The following is an 8,170-nucleotide window of genomic DNA, read 5'->3' on the forward strand; positions in this document are numbered from 1 at the left end:
ATAAAAAAATTAGAGGACTTGCAATGCCAAGTTTGAAGAGTGTAAAAATCACGGGATTGTATTCTTGGGGTAAAGACAGACAAATAGGTCAACAGAGAGACAGGAAATGGAGCCAATAAATTAGTTGATTTTCTTACAAAGTCACTGCATTAGGTATCTATTGTTGTATTGTAAATTACCACAAAACTTAGTAACTCAAAGCAACAAACATATATTATCTCATAATTTTTGTGGGTTGACAATCTTGGCACTGCTAAGCTGGGTCCACTGCCTCAGAATCTCTCTGGAGTGCCAGCAAATGTAAGTGTATTTTCAGCCTTAGTCATCTGTAGATGTTACTGGGAAAGGATGGGATTCAAGCTCACTCATTTGGTTGTGAGCAAAATTCAGTTCTCATTGTGTTGTTGGACTGAGGACTTCAGTTCCTTCCATGGGCCTCTCCAAAGAGGAGTTCTGGGCACTGCAGCTTTGCTTCATCTAAGCAATAGAGGAAGGGTACCTGGGTGACTCAGTCATTAAGCACCTGCACTTGTCTCAGGTCATAATCCCAGGGTCCTGGGATTGAGCCCAGCATCAGCCTCCCTGCTCTGTGTGGAGCCTGCTTTTTCCCTCTTCCACTCCCTCTGCTTATGTTCTCTCTCTCGTGGTCTCTCTCTCTCTCTCTCTCTCCATCAAATAAATAAAATCTTTAAAAAAAAAAAAAAAGCAAAAAAGGAGTCTCAGAGGGAGGGAAGGGAGAGAACAATGATGTGCAACACTCTTACACACGGTAACTAATCATTCTGCTATCATTTTTTGATCTTTTCATTTAATTATTTGACTTTTTCATTAAGTTGTTACCGTTCTTTATGTATACTGGATGCAAGTCTTTTGTCAGCTCTGTACTATAAATATAAATAAAATATTTTCTATCTTTGGATTGCCTCTACATTTTATTAAGAATGTCTTTCTATCAGCAGAATTCTGATGAAGTATGATTTATCCATGCCATTTCCTTTTATGGATTTTGTTATCTGTGCCCTTTCTAAGAAATGTGTGTATACATCCATAATGCAAAGATATTCTCTTTTCCACTAAATGCTTTTTATAATTAACTTTAACATGTAGATCCTTGATCCTTCTTGAAGTAAGTTTCATAAAGTAAAAGCTGATGTTAATTTGCTTCTCCTTTATGGATATTTCTCTCAATGGTGTTCTCACGCCAATTTTTGAAAAGATTTTTCTTTCTGTATTCTATTGATTCCATGCCAACTCTGCATGTTATAACTTATATGTGGAATCTTAAAAAAAAAAACTGAACTCATAGAAACAGTGAATAGAAAAGTGATTACCAGGACTAAGTTGGAGATGGAGGAAATAAGGAGATGTTGGTCAAAGGGGACAAACCTTCAATTACAAAGTGAGTAAGGTCTGAGGATCTAATGTAGAACTTGGGAATTATATTGGTAATACTGTATCAATTATTGAAATTTACTAAGAGAGCAGCAGACTCCTCCCTGAGCACAGAGCCAGACTTGGAGTCAATCCCACAACCCTGAGAGCACAACCCCACTGGAAATGAAAGAATTCAACATTCTTGAACCATTGAAGTGTCCATTCATGAAAATTTTTTTAAAGACAATTTTCTCCTTTGTTGATTTTTTTGATTTGTTGTTCTGTTCACTCTCGTTGCTTTCTGCTCTTATTATTTTAATAGTGTTATTTATTACTATTAATTTATGATTGATGACTATTTCTAATGAGTTGATACTTTCTATTTATTTTATTTTATTATGTTACATTAGTCACCATATAGTACATCATTAGTTTTTGATGTAGGTTCCATGATTCATTGTTTGTGCATAACACCCAGTGCTCCATGCAATACATGCTCTCCTTAATACCCATTACCAGGCTCACCCATCCCCCTACCCTCCTCCCCTCTTATACCCTGTTTTTTCTCACAGACCATGGTCTTTCATGGTTTGTCTCCCTCTCTGATTTCCCTCCTTTCATTTTTCGCTTCCTTCTCCTAATGTCCTCCATGCTATTCCTAATGTTCCACATAAAAGTGAAACATATGATAATTGTCTTTCTCTGTTTAACATATTTCACTTAGCATAATCTCTTCCAGTTCCAACCATGTCAGTGCAAATCATGGGGATTCATCCTTTCTGATGGCTAATATTCCATTGTCTATATGGACCACATCTTCTTTATCCATTCATCTGTTAAAGGGCATCTTGGCTCCTTCCACAGTTTGGCTATCATGGACATTGCTACTATAAACAATGGTATGCATATGGCCCTTCTTTTCACGACACCTGTATCTTTGGGGTAAATACCCACAAGTGAAATTGCTGGGTCACATGGTAGCTCCTTTTTTAACTTTTTGAGGAAACTTCACACTGTTTTCCAAAGCAGCTGCACCAACTTGCAATTCTTTCACTTTTATGAAATACTCTTCTCCATAACAAATTCCCATAATTTGAAGCCTATTTGGTCTATGATGAATATTGCCACTATAATTTTATCAGTTATTGGTTTCATGGTATTATTTTTTTATCAATTTTTACTCAACTATCTAAGTATATTTAAATTTCATCTTTTATAGACAGTATATAGCTAAACTTTGTTGTCATTTTTAAATAGCCTAACCTGATAGGCTGTGCCTTTTAATTAAAGTGTTTCTTCAGAGGAGGAGCAAGATAGCAGAGCACTAAGAGACCTAAATATCCTCAGGGTCCAGGAGTTCAGCTAGATAGTTATCAAACCATTCTAAATGCCTACAAACTCAAAAGGAGATTGAAGAGAAGAAGAGCAGCAATTCTAAGAACAGAAAAGTGACGACTTACTGGAAGGTAGGACGCATAGAATGGAGAAGTGAATTTGAGGCGATATATGGGACAAGACCACGCGGGGGGGGGGGGGGGCTCCCAGCAAGTGGTACAGCAGCGGAGCACAAAACAGGAATCTTTAGAAGTCAGCTTCACTGAGGGACATCGCTCCAGAGTTAGCTAAGCAGGGGAGGGGGGCCCGTGGAGCCCTTGCAGGGACAGTGTGGTCTCAGGACCCGCAGGGTCACAAAAAGACTGGAAGTGTCTGAGTGTGGCAGAGCACCCAGGTATCAGAGCAGGGAAGCCAGCTGCAGAGATGGAGCTGAGAAGGGGGCTCTCAGCTCAGTGTTACCTTAAATCATGATCCAAGGCACAGTCAGGCCACTGCTCCTTGATCAGGGATCCTACAAGTGGCAGATCCAGGGAGACTCACCTTCTTTCCCTGCACAGGACCACACTACAAGAATCGGCTGGGTTTGGAGACTCCAAACAGGGCCATGCACCAGCCTTTGGTTACAGGCTGGGTGAGCATGGAACTCAGCCAGAGACCAGAGAGACAGGAGGGACTGACTGCTTTTCTCTGAGGGTGCACTGAGGCTCCTCTGGGCAGGAAATTGGGAGGCCGCCACTTTCTGAAAGCATTCAGGGAACAAAAGCTCCAAGAGTGAACCTGAGCAGAGTACTTAGCCTGGTCCCTGGCAAGGGGGGTGTAATTCTGCCTCGGGCAAAGACATTTGAGAATCACAGCAGCAGGCCCATCTACCGGATCAGCAAGAACAGCCAGCCAAGACCAAGTTCTCTGATCAATGAGAACTACAGAACTCCAGAGTTAAGGAAATGCGGTATATAGAATTCATGGCTTTTTCCCCCCATGATTCTTTAATCTTTTACAGTTAATTTTTTTTAATTTTATTTTTTTCTTATTCTATTTTCTTTAATTTTTCCTCTTTCCTATTTTAACCCTTTTGAACTATTTTATCTTATAAATGGCTTTTTAAAAAAATCTTTTAAAATTTTCATTGCTATAGGCATATTCTATCCCTTCATTGTATTTAACCGTATTTTTTGTATACATATAGGTTTTTCTTTCTTTAGAATTTTGGGATACAGTTTCTTCTAACAGATCAAAATATACAATAAATCTAGCACATGGCATTGTTCTAGTCTCCAGCCTGATCACATTCTTTTCTCTTTTTTTTTTCTTTTTTCAACCAACTTCTTTTTTTTTTTTTAAGATTTTCTTTATTTATTTGACAGATGGAGATCACAAGTAGGCAGAGAAGCAGGCAGAGAGAGAGGAGGAAGCAGGCTCCCTGCCGAGCAGAGCCTGGGCTCGATCCTAGGACCCTAAGACCATCACCTGAGCTGAAGGCAGAGGCTTTAACCCACTGAGCCACCCAGGCACCCCCTCAACCAACTTCTTATCTTATTAATTTCTTTTTAAGAATCATTTTAATTTTCATCTTTACAGTCATACTCCATTGCTTCATCATTTACCCTTATTTTGTGTGTGTGTATGTGTGTGTGTGTGTGTGTGTGTTTTAATTCTTTAAAATACACCCAAATCCAAGTGTGTGGCTCTGTTCTATTCACCAGTCTAAATATATATACATATGTGTATATATATATATATATATACATACATGTAAAATATATGAGAGAACAAAATACTAAAAGGGTAGCAATGACCCCAGAATAATATATGCTAATGAAATTGGAAGAGACCTGAGACCTAAAACCAGGGTGAGGGGGGAGGGCGGTGGTTGGGGAGAAGAAAGGAGGGGAAAAAAATAAATAAAAATAAATAAATAAAATAAAAATAAAAATAGAAAATATATATATATTTTTCCACCTCCTTTCTTCTCCTCAACCCCCCTCCCCCCGTTTTAGGTCTCAGGTCTCTTCCAATTTCATTAGCATATATTTTTCTGGGGTCATTGCTACCCTTTTAGTATTTTGTTCTCTCATTCATCTATCCTTAGCTGCATAGTGACAAGGCAGAAAAACTCACCTCACAAAAAAGAACAAGAGACAGTACCAACTGTTAGGAACTTAACTAATATGGACATTGGTATAATGTCAGAAGTAGAGTTCAGAATGACGATTACCAAGATGCTAGCTGGACTTGAAAAAAGCATGGAAAATACTACAGAATCACTTTCTGGAGAAATAATATTCCTTTCTGGAGAAATTTAGGAACTAAAATCTAACCAAGTTGAAATCAGGAAAGTTATTAATGAGGTGCAATAAAAAATGGAGGCTCTTACTGCTAGAATAAATGAGGTGGAAGAGAGAATTAGTGACATAGAAGACCAAATTATGGAGAATAAAGAAGCTGAGGAAGAGAGAGATAAACAACTACTGGACCACAGAGGAGAATTCAAGAGATAAGTGATACCATAAGATGAAACAATATTAGAATAATTGGGATCCCAGCAGAAGAAGAAAGAGGGGGGGGGGGAGAAGGTATATAGGAGCAAATTATAGCAGAGAATTTCCCTAATTTGGCAAAGGGAACAAACATCAAAATCCAGGAGTCATAGAGAACCCCCCTCACAATCAGTAAAAATAGGTCAACAACCTATCATCTAAGAGTAAAACTTACAAGTCTCAGTGACAAAGAGAAAATCCTGAAAGCAGCTCAGGACAAGAGGCCTATAATATACAATGGTAGAAATATTAGATTGGTAGCATACCTATCCACAGAGACCTGGCAGGCTAGAAAGGACTGGCATGATATATTCAAAGTACTAAATGAGAAAAATATGCACCCAAGAATACTATATCCAGGCAGCCTCCTTAATTTCTTTCTTCTGTCTTGCTGTTAGTGTATAGAAATGCAACTGATTTCTGTGCATTGATTTCATATCCTGAAGAGGATATCCTAAGTTTTAGCAGTTTTGGAGTGGAATCTTTTGGGTTTTCCACAAAAAGTATCATATCATCTGCAAAGAATGAGAGTTTGACTTCTTTGCCAATTAGGATGCCTTTTATTTCTTTTTATTGACTGATTGCTGAGGCTAGGACTTGTAGTACTATGTTGAATAGCAGTAGTGATAATGGACAGCCCTGCAGTGTTACTGACCTTAGGGGAAAAGCTCTCTGTTTTTTCTCCATTGAGAATGATATTGAGGTATTTACCCCTGAAGCAAATAATACCTTATATATTAATAAAATTTAAAAAATAATTAAATAACTTTGAGTACAGAAGAAAAAAAAGTATTCTTCCTTTTTTAATGATTGGTTTTAATTTTTCTGTCAGAATTTCAGCTATACATCTTTGTATTACATTTAGTAGTTCTATAAATTATAGCAGGAAAAGTTAACATTAGCGGTACCTATGTGGCTCAGTCAGTTAAGCATCTGCCTTCAACTCAGGTCATGATCTTATGGTCCTGGGACTGAGCCCCACATCAAGCTCTTGCTCAGTGGGGAAGCCTGCTTCTCCCTCTCCCTCTGCCTGTTGCTCCCCCACTTGTGCTCTCTCTATCAAATATATAAAGTCTTAAAAAAATAAAAAATAAAAGTATTATACAACTTTGCCATGAATATAAGAAAATAGACATAGTATAGCTTTATTTTTCATTGTCCTTTGTACTTTTATTATCATATATGTAATATTATACTGTATTATATACCTACATCTATATAATTGGTAAATAACTGGGCAGTAATATTTGTGACTACATGAGTTTCTTTTTTCCACAAGAATATTTTACCCACAGGATTTTGCATCCATTTGCCAGTATTTGCTTCAGTAAGTTTTATATTGGGGTTTGTGAATGGATAATTTTCAAATTCTTTATTGATTAGCTGTCACTCTTTCCCCACTAAGAAACATCTCTACAGAAATTAAAAGCTAATGAATAAAAATTAGAAGGTTATCATTTCAGGGGCGCCTGGGTGGCTCAGTCGGTTAAGCTGCTGCCTTTGGCTCAGGTCATGATCCCAGTGTCCTGGGATCGAGTCCCGCATTGGGCTCTCTGCTCAGCCAGAAGCCTGCTTCTTCCCCCCCCCCCTCTCTGCCTTCCTCTCTGCCTACTTGTAATCTCTGTGTCTGTCAAATAAGTAAATAAAATCTTTAAAAAAAAAAAAGAAGGTTATCATTTCAAAGATCAACATTTGCAGGCCATGTGTTCTTTCTGAGACATCCTATAGTAACGTTGGAGTGCTATGTGTAAAGGCCAGTCTGATTGGAATTTCCTTCCTCAAAGCAGGGTGGCATCTCCAAGCCTCCATGAAGCTCCAAGAGCCATGACCCAGGGATATCCCATGGAGATCTGAAGTTCCCATGAGCTGGGTCTGGGAAGGTCCCTCCCTTGTTAATTCAGTTAGAAATGATTAATTTCCCAATGGAAACACTCCCAGTGAGTGGACTTCTGGATTGCAGTGGATTAAGGTGTATATATCTCCACCTGGTTAAATGCTTGCCAACCAGCTTCTGTAAAAAGATTTCAAACCCAAAGACATCTTCTCTTCTCTGAGCTGATTATCTTCTTTCAAGTTAAGAAGAAATAATCCCTGACAAACACCCATATGCATTACTGTAGGAGATCCTATTCCATTTTGTCTCTGACTTATTGCTTGGGATAGCCAACAATAAAAATTCCAAAAGTGATTATTTCTCCTTCAAAAGAAATACAAAATTTCAGGTCAAAAACTTCAGCTCCTTTGAGACCCATCCAGCACCCTATAGCTTAAACACTTCAAACGAGAGTAGCATCATCCCCAGCCATTCTTCCCAGTAGCAGGGCCTCACTGGGGTAGTGGGGTAACCAACTCTAGATTTTTCACAAGTCCTACTGGCAAGTAAATTCTTTCAGCTATCTCTAATTCCCTATCCCTACTATCTGGCTCTCAAATGTAACCCTACCACTTCCCAGTCATAGAACTTGGGATAAGCTACTTAAGACCTTAATTCATTTAACTTATTTTTCTCCTATAAAACAAGGAAAATTATAATAATAGTACAAAGGAGTACTGAGTGAGACCATGTAGTGTCAGCATGGTTTCAAATGTTCTGTGATTTTAGTCCCTTGTCCCTTTTCTTCCAATCCTTTTTATACCCTTGGCCTCACAGTAACCACACAAGAAAGGAATCCTTCTCTCTACTTTATATTTAAGGATGCTGAAGCTTAGAGAGATTATCCATTATAGTGACAAGCTCTTGGCTGCTCTGTCATCTCTCCCTACCTTTATCCTGAGCCTTTCATGAAATCTACATTGATGGCTCATTTCTGACTCATTCCAGAATGAGGGATTCCCAGAAGTAGGGTTTTCAATGCAAAACCATGCCAGTCCTAGGCAAACTAGATGGCTGAATACCCTCAAGTCCTACTCTTGGACTTAATTGC

Source organism: Mustela nigripes, chromosome 4 (genome assembly GCF_022355385.1).
Source record: "Mustela nigripes isolate SB6536 chromosome 4, MUSNIG.SB6536, whole genome shotgun sequence".
In the NCBI taxonomy this organism is placed as follows: Eukaryota; Metazoa; Chordata; class Mammalia; order Carnivora; family Mustelidae; genus Mustela; species Mustela nigripes.